Genomic DNA, 19822 nt, shown 5'->3' on the forward strand with positions numbered 1-19822 from the left:
TATCTCAAAAGTTCATTATGACACATTAAAAAAAATTTAACCAATTCATCCACAATTAATCATCATTATATTAACAAGAAAACCGCTACTGATATATGTATAAATGTATATAGAAACTTCACGTTATATCATTGCCAATATAAAAGGTTCTAAATTTATGAAAACTCCATCATCTTGGAAGGCTATTGGAAGAGGCATTGTGACAGGATCAATATATATTCCATATTGTATAGAAACAATACTTTGAAAAGCATGAAGGAATGCATTTGATCAAGTTGGTCATATGCATAGTGAATCTTTCATTTAGCTATATGATGCCTAAAAGTATGAATTTGACTTACTCTATAATGGATAAAATGATACTCTAGAATAAATCTCGTGGTTATATTATTTTACTTACGAATACATTGATTTTTAGTAGTCGTGATGTTGGTGCCCTTTGAACTTGATCAACCTTCCACAATATTAAAACCATGACATATTAAAATGTTCCCTCAACTTACAAGATGTCTGACAATATATTGTAGTAAATGGAAATCATAACATATAATATACATTGCTTACAAGTTGGGTAAAATTGAATACATATAGCCCCCATAATAGCAATATTTGTATCTATTCAATTTAAATTGTAATAAATGAGAAACTCTTCCCCTTCAACTATTGATTTAATGACACGTACGAATACATAGTTTCCTTCACGCCCCTCGAATATGCAATTAGGTTTCTCATTTGTGGTCACTGGTTGTGTACTATTTATAAACCCTGCATATTCCCTACTTCTTTTAGCCTTCCATCAATATACATAGTTGTGCCTTTACTTTGATTCTCGTCTTTTAGTTGTATATATTTTTTTCCCACTCCATATCTTCGCGTAATTTTGGTATATTGGACTAGCTACACCTAATCATTGTAGTTGTAACAGGGTCCAAAATACTCCATACATTTAGTTAATCCTCCGTAACATAACTTTATGCCATCCATGGAAAATAGCCCCAAACCATGTAATGATGGTGGGACAATGTGGTATATCCTTTCATTGGCAGAAAAATCAATGTTTATTTCATTAAGATACTTGGGTACCCATTGTTTCACTAGATGTTTGTACCTCAAGGGAACCTAAATGTCATCTATGCTCTCATTATCATAATAACACGACCCCCCTTCAACTAGAAAAAAATCCACACATCTATGGAATTTCCTTTTAATCTGTTCACCTCTAGTTCATCTTTGCCTACTAGATGACGTAGCAAATATTTGGTAAATTTATTCTATCCTACTTGAATTTCCATCACTCGACAAAGATAGATCTCACAAATACCTGTTTGGTTGAAAATCCTATAACTCCCCATCAACATAGAGAAATTATTAGCGAGTGTCTTAATGGATGTTGAGAAACATCTTGACGAAACCACAAGAACATTATAATAGTATAAGTGAGTTACAATAAAGTTCTTTGGATTTAACCCTATGGAACTCCTCCCTCTAGCTGCATCACAATAAACATTTTCATAAGATGAGTCACAGGAGCCATATCCTTAAATAGATCAATAACGAGACGTACACTATCCACAAGTGGAACTAATCTAGGTGAACTATCCTCATTCATGTCCTTCATACAAACTTCTCCATTACACATACCGACCCCATGATGTCAAGTAATGTAAAATCGAGAATAATGCACCATTAAGTGGACCATGGAATGGCGTATAAAAAACAAATGACACATCCATATAGTTAAGAATATGAATATATGAAATATCACCACTAACAATTTGGATTGATTCATATAAACCCTACCTAGTATTGATATGACCTAGAATTTGGGCCATTAACTACAAACTATTCCATACATACCTATCACCGCCTATAATATAGGATCTAATTGCATATCCTATGGCTTTAATACCTACATTATTCCAAATTTCAAGTGTGATATTAGTCAATTTTACCCAAATCAAAACATTATATGATTTATATGTATCCACACATCAAAAAAAGAGTGCCATAATATAAGCCCAAGGAAAAAATGACTCATAAACCACGTTTGGGCCAATATATTCCATGCTTCATACTCATACCAAACGATAAAACCATACCATATTCTCAAAATGAATTGACTAATGGAACTATACATGAGAAAAGGAAACCCAAATTATTGCATCTTCAAAGACAAATGAACTATATTAACACAAAAATTGAAGAGCTTACTGAGTAATATTTCGTTGAGAAAGTACTCAACCTGACAAAGAAAATGGTCCTTTCCTACCACAAGAGGAATATTATTCCCATGGGATTTTATGGGCCTTGTCCTATACCAATGACTACTGTGGCTTGGTTTTTGAAGAGGTAATGAACCTCTATGCTCCCAAATCCCTAATCCCACTCCAATGGAGGGAAAGGACAAAAGGTGTTGAATGTAGAGTTTGACCCACCTTTTATTCAGATAGTGCTACATGTCATATTATGGACATCCATAACCACAAAACATTTACATTAAGTGACAAATGAGAGGTCTCAGGCCTATTATTAATCTCAAATGACCATAGATGTAGACTACCAAATCCATGAGTGGAAATGTTAGGAATTGTCAGAGAATACTTGTCTCAATCATGTCACCAAGATATAACCATGTATCATTGTTAGAGTGATTTTTTGAGATTTGCGATGACATAGTTACGATAACTAGCTAAAAGAAAATATGATCCTTGGAGAGAGATTCATCCAAGGATCCTATTAGCTAGACATCCTCATCATCTAAAGAGGGACCCATTCTTGGATTAAAAACCTCTTCCCTGACAAGAATATTGTTTTTCATAAAAAAACCCTTCAAAACCCCTAAACACAATAAAATTATCCATAAATTGTTCTTTCATTACACATCAAAATTCACAAGGTGCACATGAGATTTAAGGGCTTCAAAATTTTAAAAATATGAAAAAAGTAAAATTTTCACCACCATGTTTCACTAAAAACGTGTTACCCGTATTCATGTATTCTATATTAGGACAAATTAAAGCAATTTTAGATAAATATTTGATACATACATTGCCTGATGAAATATATGAGTTATATCATGGAATATAGGAGGCCTCAATAAAAAAGGAAAATGGTTCCTCTTAAGAAATAAAGGCATGACATAAAAACTAAATATCTTGTTATTACAAAAACAAAGTGTAGTGCTTGGCACATATATAATATCATCATAGAATGTTGTCCAAGTAGTGACATAATAGCAAACAAAATAACATATTACATGCATATGCCAATAGAAAGCTCCAACATTTTGAACATCTTTACTCATGTAGTTGATAATCTGTCCACTTGTGTGCTCCTGTCTTGATTGATTGGATACCAACAATCCCTTCTTGTATATAATATCTATCGATGTTGCATTGAATTGTGAAGCTAACTAGTGTTGTTTTAAATTCCCTTCTTGTTGTGACAAGGATCCTAATACCTTTTCCACAAAAAACACACGAACTGGCACATAACCTTGACTTTGAAGTTGTTTCTTTCCATCTAGAAACAAAACAAAAGGCACTTATAAAATATGGACATACATATGATGCTCAAGTTTCCATTGTTGTTAACGGTGTAGTCAAAAGTACTTACTTCCATAGAGATAGGAATAAGGATTTTTCCAAAGTCCCAGTATGACCTTATACCCAGCTTTATCAACAAGGTCAAATTTAAGTGTGTTTCTATTTTGTAGGATACATTCATCCCGAGTTTGACATGGAAGACATAGGTTATGAATGAAATATTGAAGGATTCGTAAGATTAAAAAAGAGTTCTTTGAAATCATAGTATTATAATCACTACAATAATGAGAAAGAGCAACTTGCATATAAACAAAAAAATGTTGATGTTCCATTGCCTTTAAATCTTAGCCTTCATGATTTTTTCAATCGATTTCAATTCCAGCTATTTTGATCTCTTATTATTTGACTTATATTTTTGAGAGATTCCTTTAACTCTTGTTGGATATATCTTAATGTATTCTAGAAATAGATGCAATAATGTAAAGCCTGGGAGCTTCTGGTTTTGGCTAGAATCCATTGAATCTACAAATGATTTCTCTTTTTAGAAAGGAAGAGAAAAGAGTAGAAATATCTACATTGTTAACCTCCAAAGCAAGGGTATGTTCCATTTAGTCAACAATATAGGGACTTGGAACAAGTTGGGGTTAATTTTCAAAACCAGAAGCCCCCACTTGAACTGCTTCTTTGAAAGTTATAGTTGTTCCATTTCACGTCCTAGTAACAGGAGCACCTCTTCATAGTTTAGAATTCATTATTATTGTTGAGTTTCTGGATATACTACTTTGTTTAAGCAAGGATACATCATGGGGAACATTTCCGTCATATTTAAGGCATTATTATCTTGTTGGTATGCCCCATTTCTTTTCAATAGACAATTTTAGGGAATATAATTAGATCTGAGTTCTTTCCGAATGAATGATTGATTTTCCTCCAAAAATTCTAATGAAAATCTGAAAAATTTGATTCATTTTCCTATTCTTCTAGGATAAAAATAAGGAAAGGTGTAGTGGATAAAGAAAAGGTGATGCTCTACCACAATATCAATGTGAGCCATAGAAAAGTATGGGGAGAAAAATGGAAGAAATCCATAACAAGCACTTTGCATATAAATATTTATTTGCTAGGAATGGGGAGTGAGACTGCATTACCTGGAAAACATATATCCTTTCATAACAACGAACAAAATAAATCTCTAGAACTATGTCCTACAACACGCATGGAGGCACTATTAAAATAGAAACCAACCCACCTTTAGATTGCATAGTAGAGCATGCCCATTGAGCCAGGCTAGCTAAATATGTCACTTGTAATTATTAAACATTGGGACCCCACCTTAAAAACCATCATAATCAACCCATGCCAACCATTAACATTGCAAATGGTCAAGATAGGCTTAAGAAAATCGTGACCAGAGGCACTGTTGTTAGGTGCAGGAGCTCCAATCTAAACAACCACAATGAACTCAGAGGGGTACAAGAAAGAAACCCTAGGGATACATGTCATTACTCCTTTTCCCACCTCCACCCATGATATAATTGTATAATGACACTTATTAGTTTGATCATAAGAAAATAAATATTTATAATAAATAAATAAATATATTTATATATTAATTTATTAAATATGTATTAATAAATGTGAAATATAATATTTTAATTTTAAACTTTAAATATAAATAATCTCATTTAAAATGTACTATTTGAAGCTTCTAAAAAGCTCTTTACGTTCCCATAATCATTCCTAGCTTAATTGTAAATATTTGTTGCAGATCCCATATTCTCGTAGACATAAGAATAAGGAATATATCAGACTCTCTCGATAAACACTCAAAGAAAGATGATAATTCATTTTTTTTTTTTGTTAATTGTATAGAAACTTTTAAAATTGATCTTTAAATTAAATTTAACAATTTGATTAATTCAACTTTTCAATCTATTTGTTTAATAATATTTAAAAAAAATCATAAAAACTAATTTATAAACCACAATCAATTTTACAAATGTACTATTTTATACAATAATAAATTATCAACTAATTTTTTTTTTTGTTAAAACTATAAACCCACGACTAAAACGATATTAGAAGCTCATCAATTTCATTCATGGTTTATTTACTTTCACTTTCAAGAAAATCATAACAAATATTTTATTTAAAAAATAAGTTAATTAAATCTTTTATATATATATATATTAATATATATATATATATATATATATATATATATATATATATATATAATAATAATAATAATAATAATAATAATAATAATAATAATAATAATTATTATTGCATTTTATTAAAATAAAATATATTTTTTTTCAAATAATTTAAAAATATTATAGTTCAAGAACATCATCAACATTTGACTTCTATGTGTCCATTTCTATCATTTTATTTGTTTGATTAAAAAAAAAACTCCAATTTTAAAACATCAAATTTTATTAAAATAAAATCTTATGTTTCAAATAAGTTTTAAAAAAAATATCCTTTAAAGGCATAATCAACATATTTTACTCCTATGTATTAAAATAAAATAATATTTTTCAACTAATTTTTAAAAAAATTATCTCTTAAAAACATCAACATATTTTACTTCTATGTATACATTTATATAATTTAAAAATTTGTTATATTTCAATGAAAAAATAGGAAATTCAAATAGAAGGGAAACGCTGAAACATCCTTCTTCATATCTTATTATGTTTTCACATTTGAGATGGTTAACGTTCTTGCTTCTTATAAGTTTATATTATATATAGGTTCACAGGGTGTCATTGTAATTAAATGTTTTTGAGTTTTCAAATGTTGAAGGCTAATTTTAACATTTTTTAATGATGGAAGAGTTAAATTTTTTATAAAGGTTTAAGGATAAATATTTAATAAGATCATTTTAGTATAAAGAGATGTTTATTTTAAAATAAATTCAAAATTTAGTTTTTTTTGTTTAATTGGAAAAATTAATATGAATATTTTAATAATGCATTATGTAATTGTTTGTTTATTTTCACAAAAACACACTTAGGGATTTACTAACTTTTGATACTAATTTATTTATTTTTTACACTTTTTTATAATAATTATTTTTGAGAGTATATATATATATATATATATATATATATATATATATATATATATATATATATATATATATAGAAAACGCCCAAAATATACCTATAAATACACATGGCTAATGAATACCATCTCTTGTATCCAGTATCCATAATGTATATGGATATCTCTAAGAAATATGGAAATACTTGCATTCACCATATTTCTAAACGATAAATCCAATTCCATTTCCACCCATTGGGTTGTCATTAAACACTGAGGGATTGTTTAATACGTCTTTTGCCACATTGTTTCCCATTGTCATTTCCATGTTCATGTAACTACAATTTAATTTATTTCAAATGCAAGGAACACATTGCACCTACTAAGTTACCATGAAAATAGATTTTGTAGGCACTCAAGACTATAATATTACGTTCATAATCTCATAATAGATTTTGTAGGCACTCAAGACTCTAATATTACATTCATAATCTCATAATGCATGACTATAGTCAATTAACAACTTCCTTGTTTGTCAACAAAAAAATTGAAGACATTATTCCCATAACAATAACTGATCTTAACATCCATTTAGAACATTCCACTAGTGACAAGTTTGCAGAACAATTAATGTTCTTTGAGGTATATCTCTGTGAAACAATATATTTTTGTTAAAAATCCATGAATGAACTAAAATATGTGATTTCATGGTTTGGTTTCCCAGCCTTTTCCTTTCTTATATTGAGTGTATTTGACACCAAATGGTCTAAATTGCATGTAATCATGCCTAATACCATCTCTAGTGATGTGGGATAGAAATAACATTGATGTAATCAAAATATTATTTTAAATCCATATATATAATCTCTATACATGTGTCACCCATTCATAGCCTTCCATGATGCAGTATCAAAGAAACACCTCCTACAAAAGAGTATTGATATAACTCTATTCTTTAAGTCTTTTACCAAAATTATTTAGGTAGTAATTTTTTTTAAACAACATTTTATAACACATATATCAATGGAAACATAAACGATCTAAATATATCCATGGCCTCCTATAGCTAGATAATGCACGTAGTATGCACACACTCGATTAGGGTAGTTTAATTGAGTTTGTGAAAGCTAAGGATTTCTTATATCAATGTACTTCAACTAGGAATGCATATGGTGCCTAACTTAGTAACAACTTTGTTTTGGACTCTAATCATAATGATCCCTTCTTGTTAGACATAAAATACACATCCAAAACCAACCCAAATCATGACTATGGAGAACTAGTCAACCACATTTATTGCCACATAAAATTAATTAAAAATATTTTCTTCAAAAAGAAAGGAACTAGCTAGGCATACCAATATAATGCCCCATTTTTCTAACATTTTCATCCACAAAACATGAAAACAAAATGTACAACCCTACTCATAATGGTAGTTCGATAAATATTCATAATGCTTCCATCCTTACAATCTAGTGTAAAAATTTTGACTACCAACTAGTACTCTCCCTCCATGTTATTCAGAACCATATTTCCAATTGTTATATGAAATCTACAACTGTGGAAAAAAGTGTCTTCCCTAGGCCTGGTGGACTGACCTAGAAAAATAGAAAGAGAAGGGCACAATGTCTTCCTTAGAGTAATTGAAATATGGGATGAAGCCTACCTGGAATCTGTCACAAGCTTCGCTCCTTCCTCAGCTTGTATGCTCCAATCCTAGTTCTGATTGCTATAATTAGAACCTGCACAATCAAACAAGACAAGAAAAATATCTACGACATCTATGTAGCATAATCTAATCACTTCATTCAATATATCAACATGGTATTGAAATACATGAAAACATAAAATCATATATAGGAAAATAGTCTACTCTTTGTATTAATATAAATGGAGAGAGTTACAAACAAGAATAGGAGTTGATCTTGTAGAAGAGCTCCCCAAATTGACTTGTCCTTTACTTGACACAAAGTATGCCTCTATGTCACCCTAATGCATGGAATAATGACTCTCAAAGCAACAACATGAGCGTAGAGTCAATCTCCAAAATTGAACCCCTTGCCCATGGATGGATGTAAATATATAGATGAGGAGGTATTTCATGAATTCTTATCCATTTACCAATCTAGGCATGACATCAAATTGAGATGAGAGGATGAGATCAAGGGATAAGAGGTGAAAACTTGAAGCTAGAATAGGATATTATTCGAGACTCATATGTAAGGTAAATGGTTAAAACAACCTCAAGAAGCTTCTAGAAGAGGAAGATTTGGGATTCCTTTTATTTTTCCTGAATTTCTAGAATCATAACACTCCTAAGATTGAGCAACCTGCTGGTGATCAGTGTAGGTAAGAGGGTCAACCTGGTAGTCAATACTAGTCCCTAAATGGCCAGGGAGCATTGGACCTTAAAAACGTGGAAACTCAGTAGTCAAAAGAAAAAACTCAGGGATTTAGCATAGTCATGCTTGGGGATTTGTGTAGGGACGATGAAAATATGTTGAAGGATGTGAATTGGTCCCGTTTGAAGGCCTATTGACGAGATGCAACAAAATGGCCTATAACAAATTCCCCCTAAAGCACAAAGTCATAAATTTAAATTGATGACTTAAGTACTTTGCCTTGTGACAAGTCATGATCAAGAACAACCAGCGTGATCATCATTTGTTACAATACATTTACATCATGATATCTTTGCTAAGGGAGGCATACCCATGCTCAACATATAAGCTAGCATTACATGTACAATGACCAAAATACCTATCCATGGATGACTAATGGTGGACCCATGGCTGGATGAATGTCTGTATGATCATAGCCATCATACATTGTGATCTTGTATTACTCCTGAAATCGCAACTCGAATGGATGAAACTAGATCCGGGTCTTCTATCTCGTTCACACGACCAACCAAAGTATGAATCTAACCATGTGAATTAATGAGTTCAAGTGGAACATTGTAGACACCATTTGATTACCAACCAATGATGTAAGTCGTTAACAGATGTGAGGGAAACCACTGATGATGTTAATGGCTCTCAAGGTATTCTAGTATAATATGTATGGTGTGAATTAATGATTCGATGCCGAACACCAAAAAATATCTTTCGGTCAAAGGCTAATGATGTAAACCTATCGCCGAGAGCAAGGAAACTTACCATAAACTAGATCCGAGTCTTCTCTCTCGTCCACATGACCAACCAATGTATGAATCTAACCATGTGAATTAATGAGTTGAAGTGGAACATTATAGACACCATTTGATTACCAACCAATGATGTAAGTCGTTAACAGATGTGAGGGAAACCACTGATGATGTTAATGACTCTCAAGGTATTCTAGTATAATATGTATGGTGTGAATTAATGATTTGATGCCGAACACCAAAAATTATCTTTCAGTCAAAGGCTAATGATGTAAACCTATCGCCGAGAGCAAGGAAACTTACCATTGATGTATGAAAGCACCAAGCTACCAAATGGATTTTAGATAATGACTTGATGTTAGCATGAAGCGACCCGTCACAGGAGGGATTTGATGTATCCCCCATTAACGACACAAAATGAGTATGATGATTTGAGATAGATCGATCAGAATGATGTTGATACAGAACTGGATCAAGAAAGGTAAACATGGAATGAAGGTTTGAGAGTATTGTAGCATATATCAAATGAATGACTACTCTTGAACACAACCGCAACATTGAAATGGAGTTGGCAGCATTAAGCCTAAGCCAAAACCAAAACAGAGGCTTTGAAAAGGTATGATAAACCGAAAGACAAGCATATTTCCCAACCTATCAACCACAAAGATTAAGTGCAAGAGTATCGTGTTCAAGAGCAACTTGCTACCATTAACAAGTGGAGTATCCCGTTTTCCCAATTTCCCCAACCATTACTAGTGAGTGCCTATTTATTTTTTATAATATTGAGGAGGATAACAAATTCTTGATTTTTAAGTTCATCCTTTATATGAATCCCTCTAATAATATTTAACCAAACAAAAGAAGGAGTGGCTCGGTCCCGTCATGAGTGTTGAGTCCATCGTTGTTTGATGTTTTTACGTTTCTAGCAAAGGTAAAAAATTGACATATTTTTCATGTTTAGAGAGTTTCAAAAAGAGGCAAAAAACAAAAATCCAAAGTTTCCTTTTCGTAGATAGTCTCTTGAGTCCAAAAAGGAAGAGAAAAATACTCAGGAGAACCTTTTAATCATGTTCGACTAAGGTATTCCTATTTTATATGCAGTCTATATCAGTCTAGAAAAGGGTTAAAATTATACTAAGTAGACGTATTTTCATTTACTTTAACTAGTTTGAAAAGACAAGTGCTCAAAAATCTTTTCATATTTTGGGAGTCTAAAAAGAGTTGAAAGTGAACTCCAAGGGGGTTCCTTTTTCGTAATTTTATAGAGCCCGAAAAAGTGATAAAAGTTTACTTCGGTCAAAATGGTCTTATTCCATTCAAAAAACGATAGAATATGTTAAACAACTGTCGAACTTCTCAAAAAAAACATCAAACATATTAAAAACACCTGTTACATGATAAAATTGAACTATAACTAGGTCAAAACATTAAATACGAATAAAATAATGGAGAAATGACCATAAATATCTAAAATGACAATTGATTTTTACCATTTCACATTGGAGCTCTGGGTTGTTTTTACCCATGATCTTCTACAACTGATTGTGGTCAATACAAAGGATCATTTTAGGCACCTTTACTTCTAGGTAGGAGCTAAGATATTTCCCTTTCTTTTCATGGTAGCATTTTTGCGGTTTCATGCACATTTTTTAGATTTTTTGAGGCCTTAAGGAATAAATATTTCACCCCTCGATCAACGCACCACCAGAAGGTCAAAAGGTGCATTGATCCTGGACACTTAACACTGGAGAGAATGCTACAATGCACTATCCTCCCTTAGGGGCTGCATTGGGTGCAAAACCCAAATTTGTCCCACTAGTTTCTCTCAAAATTTGTTAAGTTTTTTGCATGAAAATGATCCTAATGAGTCTCTTTGTGATGTTTTAGGAATTCATTACTACAAAATTTCATTGATATTGTGGGAAAGAGAACATGAAGAATAAGATATGAATACATCAAATGATCTTGCTATCATTTAGGAACTAAGAAATTGTGGATTGCTAAAGTTATTTTAACTTCCTGGAATGAGGGAATAGAGGGAATTACTTGAATATCTCGTATGTGCATGGGATGTTCAAGTGCAGACATTCAATCTAGGATAACATCTTCTCGAAATAAATGTAGAAGACATATATTTCTTGACAGGTCTATCTAGATGAGGTTCCCCTATCTCTTTCATAGGCACGAGAAGGGGAGGAGAAACAATCAAGGATTATGTTGCCACTCATTGTAGACCTCAAGCCTAACCGACCAAGGATGGGAAAATCAACATAAAATATGTGGTATGACTGCCTCTATGAATGATCATATTCATTATCACCATATTAGGAGGTAGCTCTACACTTCATGTGGCTAATAGGTCATATATGTAGTATGCTCTAGAATGCATAGAGCCAACCATATTCAACTGGAACAAGGGAGTATTGGTCAACATGAAAGAATAACCGACTAAAGAAAAATTTTGGAGACTAAATAACTTTGGCTATGGAGAAATACTAGTCTCAATTTCTCTAGAGAGGATTCCATTGCTACAACTTCAGCACATCTCAGTCAAGCCCATTGATGCAAGAGTTCAATGAATGAGGAGGTGGATAGATCTCATGTCCCACCATGTAGGTCCATCATCCATGAGCTTCACATCAGTTTTCTTCGGATTGTTGCTCATGTAGTTTGTTATGGTAGATGATTATCCATATGTAGGGTTGGATTTCCGTGGAGACCCAGAGCTCATGATTCCTGAGGGAGAGAAATGGGGTGCTATAAGTAAGATATTCTGACCATTTTTTGATTTTGAGTTTTACAATTTTTTTGTGTTTTTGATGTTTCTAAGACTAAACCATTGATTTGTACATGCAAATATTGGACCCGTTCAACCTATGTTGGCATTATGAATAATGGGTTTTCATTGATGGCAACCTACTTGATAAATATGTCAACATGATGATTATTTAGTGTGACACAGAGAATAGATAAAGGTTGTCCTTGATGGAAACCTAATTGATAAAGATATCAACATGAGAGTTACATAGATACTACAAGTGGTATGGAAAAAGGAATATCAGATTAGAGATAGAAATATGATAATGGTAGAGTTTAGGAAAGTATACACAGGTCTTGTGAAGAGAGGCCACATACATACACATGTATGATGAAGAGAAGTTGTGTACAGTTTCTGCACCGTGCTATTATGAATACCAAGGGTCTTTGCCATAGTATTTGCCCATAGTAATGAGCGTGACAATGGATATTTGATCTCATCAAATAATAACATCGAAATTACTAAAGGATCTGCCTAAGGTATTGGTTGAGGATCATACTATATAAGAAGATGGAAATCAAAGTGTTTATGTGTGCATATGATGAATGACTTGATCTGAAATAGGAGTGCACCAAGGAGAATGGAGATGGATCATATCTAATAGATATGAAATGACCACATATAGAATAATTTGTTTATGGTTTGATAGATTTGTGATGGTAACATTATGATGTGTTAAGTAAAGTCTTTCGGTAGAAATCACATAAGAGAATATTTTTTGGTCGATGTGTTTTGAACCAACAAGTGTAGTTCATCATCATAGACTTTGCTTAATTCATTATGGATCACAGAAGCTTGAGTACAGAAATTATGATGTGTGCCTGTAATAGTTTTCATGTCATTATTTGGGTTTGAAAGATGTTGTATTGCAGGGAAGGTATGTCTCAGTGATTACAGATTTGTATGCAGGTTTTACACTGAGAAGTCGCATACATACGCAGATCCTCTATTGGGTAGTTGTGTATATATTCTGCAGTATGGACATATCTGTACACACGTGTAGTGAATGATAACCACGTACATACGGGGATATGATTTATATGAGTCACACAGATATGCTAGGGTTTTTCAGTATGGTTGTTAATGATGTCTCATCAATTCTATTATGTTTTTTGTTGTCTATCAGTGATGTTTCTCACATGATAATTTATGTTTAACAATTCAGGTTGTGTTGAATTATTTATGGAATGATATATTGATTAGAGATGATGCTACTATGTGATGATCTGTATCTGGGTAAATGATCTTTGATGGGTTCAGTATGTGATTCAATAATTGATTTAGTCTGATAGTGATTTATACTCAGTTGTTTAGCATTTTTAGATTTGTACACAATTATGACTTAGGACAGTAGTGTATATATTCTGACATATGATTGATCAGAGTTTTGCAGTAGTAGCAACTGGATTCTGTGATGGGTAACAATGACTGTCTTGGTATATTGATGTATCTGATGGATTATATCTGTTATGGTTTGGTTTGATTGAGTTGTAAGAAATGGTATAAATTCAGTGATTTGATTGGTTCAGTGATTAAGTAATTTGATGTAGTGATTGGTTTCAGTATTGATATTTGTTATTGGGCTTAAATAATAATAGTGGATCTAGTATGAAAACGTGATGAAAAGTGGCCTACAATTTTGATGTTTTGGATCAGGGGGATCTAGTATGAAATATTATGAAACGTGGTCCACAAAGGTGTTGAGGGTTGGAGCCTTCAGTGACAAAGTCAGAGCTTCCTTCTAGTGGTAGTTGGTGAATATGAACAGAGGGTTGGAGCACCCTTCTGGTGGGTGTTGATAAACGAGATCAAGGGGTTAGAGACCCCTTCTAGTGGCTGCTAGAGAATGAGTGAAGGTTGTAGCCTTCTGCAGGTGGGTGTTTGCGTACTATTATGAGTTTGCGATAGTACAAGATTGTAATATGTTTTTCTTTATAATAAAAGATGAAGACAGAGATGACGTCGCCGGTGGTTTTATTCGACATTGGGTCAAAGGTCGGATAAAGTAAATATAATTGTAGGTCAAATGTCGGATAAATGAAATATAATTGTGTTTACATCAACCAAATGCATGGTTATGGATGATGAAACTAGAAAAGCCATAGCAAGAGGATACATAAATCCAAACAAATTATACGTGTTTAAAGAACTGAATTCTCACAGAAATGAGGAGGAATTAAACTCATAGTAAAAGAAGATGATCTCTGTTGCAGTACATTATTCTTAAAACAGTACTTCTCATAGTGACTGCAGAAGTGATGAGAGGCACATAACCTCATGAAGTGCAGAAGATGATTATCAGGTCTTCAGGATCAGTGATGCATGGTATCAAGGGGAGATATACATATGTATATCTTGATGATGATTCCCATATTGATTTAATATTCATGTTCCTTATATTATTGAAAGTGCATCTCCTGTAGTAACAGTGAAACAAGAACATACAGTACAGGCTCAGGGGAAGTTTTGGCTATGAAAGTTCAACATTTTTCTTTCTGTATGTGGATCTCATGAAGGACAGTTGTGCATATACATGAGTTTTGGTCTAAACAATGGTGTATGTTTATCTAAGATGAAGAAACTATGGGAATAACTCAGGGAGAAGTTATGGTCAATTGGGGGTCGTTATTAAAGCAAAAAGGTTGTGGAGGTTGGGGTTTTAAGAACCTCCACAATTTTGGTGTTGCCCTTGCCATGAAAATTCTTTCCAGGGTGACGAGTAGTGTTGGAACTTGGAGCAACATTGTTGCAGATAATTATTTCAAAAACCAACCTTTTATTGATTAGATTTGTTATGGCAGGAATTTTAATTATGATGGGGGATCCAAATTTTGGAGAGGTATGTTGGACTGAATACCTTGGATTAGAAGATGGATGGCTTGGAAAGTTGATCGAGGAGATAATGTATGTCTGGGAATTAACCCTTTCATTGAGGGGGAGATGTTTTACAAACTATATTCTGACCTAATCACTCATATAAATGTTTTATGTGATTTACAAACTCTATCTTTTTTATGCGCTTGATGCCTAGTATTGGAAAATGGCAGATGGTATACCTTACATGACTTGGGTCTTTGGGGCCCTTTGACCTATGAATGGGATGGTCGTGTTACAAAATTGTGACACAGTGGGTTCATTCTCAATAATAAGAGGGACATGATAGTTTGGCTTGGGAATGTTGCCACAAGTCAAGTCATGGATAGGTTGGCTTACAATGTTATTAATGAGCATGCAAATATTACGGGTGTTAAATAGTGGATGAAGTTAATTTGGAAATGGTTGATCTCGCTAAAACTGAAGTGTTTCATGTGGCTAGATTTAAACAAAAAGATATTGACTTGGGATAATTTGATTCATCATGGGTTAAAAGTTTCAAACATCCGTATCCTTTATATGCATGGATTAGGGTCTGTAGAATATCTTTCATTTTCTTGTGTCATCTACAGAGCCTTATGGCAGTGGGTTGTACACACTCTAAGTTTTCTAGAATTTAGATCCATTTTCTTTCTAGAAACTAATATTAGTTGGTGAGTTCGTAATATGGGTCCTTTTAAATTTCCCCCAATCTTCATAGCATGGGAAATTTGGAAAGTGTAGAACAAGAAGACATTTTAGGGCCCTCACTTCAACATCCTTTGGATTCTTCCTCAGATCCTCGAGTTCTTTTATAACTATCATCACCCTTTTCCATCTAGCAAGATGCACTTCATCCTTTTTACACATGCTCTTGTGATGGAGTATAATGGTTTATTTGATAGGGCTTAACAACTGGGTTATTGTGGTTATGGTGGCCATATCTCCATGCGTGGCAATGTTTCTATACAATTTTGATGTGAATGCAGGGAGTGGCTCCAATACAAGAGAAAAATTCATATCAGTTTGTGCCCGTATGTATATTGTTGCATCAATGGATTTAGTTTCCCTTTATATATATGGTGACTCAAAGGTTGTGGTTGATTGGTTGAATGATAAGAAAAAAATGGAGACACTTCTCCTATAGTGTTGGTTGGATAGAATTTAGGTGTTGAGGAAACATTTACATACTTTATTTGTCCATCATGTTCATAGGGAATTGAATAGTAGGGAAGAATCCCTCTGGAAGAGAGGATTACAAGTAGAGGAAGATTATATTTTCCTTGAAAATTTTCAGGAGGACTCACTAGTTGGAAGATAGAAAATTGAGATTCCCACAGGCTATCATCCCAAACAGCTACAACTTTGACATCAACTATATTTGTGGTTATGTCGAGCTCGTTGTGTGGAATCTACTTATATATGTTGTGTCCAATTATAATTTTGTATTACTTATGGTTTTTGGACTTTTGAAGATTATACAATTTTTTTTACTTCTTGTATTAGTTTATAGTTTTGTATTTATTGTAAACAAACCAGAGTTTATTGGTTTTCGCTGGAAAATTTTCTATAAAATATTTTTGTTAGGTCTTTAAAGATTTCCATGATATAAAGACATTATCAATAGTTGCATGTACTCCTTTGTTCTCCATAAAAGTACATTTTTTCCTTTTTTGGGCCTAAAAAAAATGCACCATTGGATGTTCATGGATGTTCACGATAGTAAGAGATAGATTTCATGTTTCAAACGTATTAATATGGTTCAATCCAAGTCAGTTTCCACATAAAGAAATGTCCCATTGTTTTCAATATTTCGTACCGTCCATTCGTCACTTTGATGGTTACCAACCAGTCTCGAACATAGCATCATCTTGTATTGTCGAACCTTCCACGGAAAAAGACTAGGAAACTTAGCATCATCGATGCATGATTAAGGAATGCACCATGATATATTTAATTAGAAAAAAGAAAGATGACAAGGATTCAAATATTGCACGTGAAATTTCTCGGTAATATACTTGTATTTTTATTAATGCGCAACATACCCTGATACATTAAAAAATGAATTTTCAAGGTAATATGCTTTTATTAACGTGGACTACAAAATCTCAATGAATGTTTTTTTTTTTTTTTTTCTGGATAAAGGCTGATCTATTGTATTAAGAAAAAGAAAATTATTTACAAAGAGGCCAAGGCCTCTGAAGATGCAGAGGAGCATCCTCTATCAGAGAAGACTACAGGTGCTCAAGGCAACCTGGATTACATATATGGAGAAAGTAACAGAGAGCATAACAAAGCTATATCTGATGGACTTCTGGCTTACATAAAAGACCATGCAAAAGAGCAGCATTTGATTTGAGAAGCTTGCCTTTCCAGTGTGGCTTGCTGCAGAAACTAACGTACCAAACTGTGGTGGGAAGTCCATATTCTTCAGAATACTGGGAGTGCTGAGATTTCTTGAGGACTCCCTACTATGAAACCGACGGCTGGACCCTTCTAAACCAGAATGAGTCCCCTCAAAATTCCAAAACATTTTCATTAAGCATCAGAGGAAACATGAACTAAGCCCTTGGAGGCTCACCTTGTTCAGTTCCCGGCTTGTAAGTTTCCTCATTCGGCTCCAGACTGTTGGTGAGCTGATTGCCGGAGTAAGCGGGATTCTGATGCGAGCCATGTGCCGGATGCTGAGACAAACCTTGAGTTGGTTGCTGAGGCGATCTCAATCCCGGAGGAGGCTCCATCAGAGTGACATCAACAGCAATTTCATTATCAATATTTTCCCCCATTACTGGTGCCCGAGCAGGGTTCAATTGCTCCGGCTCCCTGTTAGGCTCTTCCTGACTGGACGAGTCGTCCTCCTCCTCCGTTGCAATGACTGTGATAAGCAATGAGTGATGTGTCTGATTTCTCCGGCAGCGAAAGGTGCAACGAGAAGTGTGGACTTGACTGTCCAACTGGTCGGACTCTTCAGAGGGAGAGGACTGAGGCTCCAACATGGCCACTGGCTGAATTGCCTGGGCCTCTTGCCTGCCGCGAATTCCCCAAACCCCTCCACGCCTCGGGACTCCCCTTTGTCGTGGCGCCATTATCCCTGGAGAGCACACTTTGCTAGCAAAAAACAGTGAAAAATCAGGAATGTAATTATCTAACCGGTTCTCCTTAATAACAATTACCCAATTTTGGTGCCTAACTGAGCCTTCCTCCAGCGGATGCCCAGAACACGCAGTCGGAACAGAGTGCCCAGAACACGCGAATGGAACAGAGGTTAGGCTATGGCCCCTACCCCTTCCGCCAGCATTCGGCTCAATCTTACACCCAGACAACTGAACATAACAATGCCTCAAATCACTGAACTGATTCATACGCTTCATTTTATAGGACGTGGAACTGAACGATCTGGCGGCAATGGAGCCAAAACTCCATAGAACTGCGTACAAGACAATCAATTCGCCTCGCGTGAGGCCATCCCTCTTCTGCAGAGCCATCCTCTCCACCGCAAACTGCGTTAATGCTTGGCAGGGGCAAGTTAATAGACCGTCCGGCCAGACGATCTTAAGACCACAGCTGCCCCCCATTACATGTGTTCGGATGAATCCAAGTGTCACCCGCATCCGGGTAAAATCTCAATGAATGTTAAAATCCGTAGAATTTCAATTTTTATAGTGAAATTTGCAAATTTTCATAGAGAGATTCTCTACATTTGTTAATTTTAACGTGTGTGGTTAATGGTTATTATATATTAATGTTCATTATATTAGTTAAATTTTACTTTGTGGTTAACATGGTAGTGAATAGGGTTTTTAGAATTTCAATTTAATTATCATTAATTTTTTTTGTCAAGTTGTTTGTAATCTTCTAGGCCTGGCATGTAGCTTGAGGAGGTGCGACCTAGGGGTATCTAGTCATCCAGGGATCACACTTGGCATGGGCCACGCTAGCCCTTAGCTAACTGGGTTTTTTTTAGCATGTCTCCTCCCCGTATTACAGGGCACAACCACCCCCGTGAAGTTTGATCTTGGGTCACCTTGATGACAAGGTCCATCCTGAACCGGTTGTGCTAGTGAGACTTGACTAATTATCAATAATTATTACTTTAAAAAGTAGAATTTAATTTTTTATTAAATATTCTAAAATATTTTTAATAGTATACCGAAAATAAAGATTGATATTCACTTCCAATGTAGTGATGCCTATTTTTGCCATTTAATTATATTTATTAATTAAAAAAACTTTTATACGAACAAGTTTCATATGATAAGCCTATTTCCTTATTAAAAATTATGTTACATATTTTTTAAAATGTATAATAATACTAATGTCTTAAAATAAAGTTATAATTTAGTTGATTTTTATGGTTTTTTAATTTTAACAACTTCAGATCTACAATATTGATACCTACTAATATTTACT

Source organism: Pinus tabuliformis, chromosome 1_2 (genome assembly GCF_031772625.1).
Source record: "Pinus tabuliformis cultivar Carrire ecotype Pingquan chromosome 1_2, CPIR1, whole genome shotgun sequence".
In the NCBI taxonomy this organism is placed as follows: Eukaryota; Viridiplantae; Streptophyta; class Pinopsida; order Pinales; family Pinaceae; genus Pinus; species Pinus tabuliformis.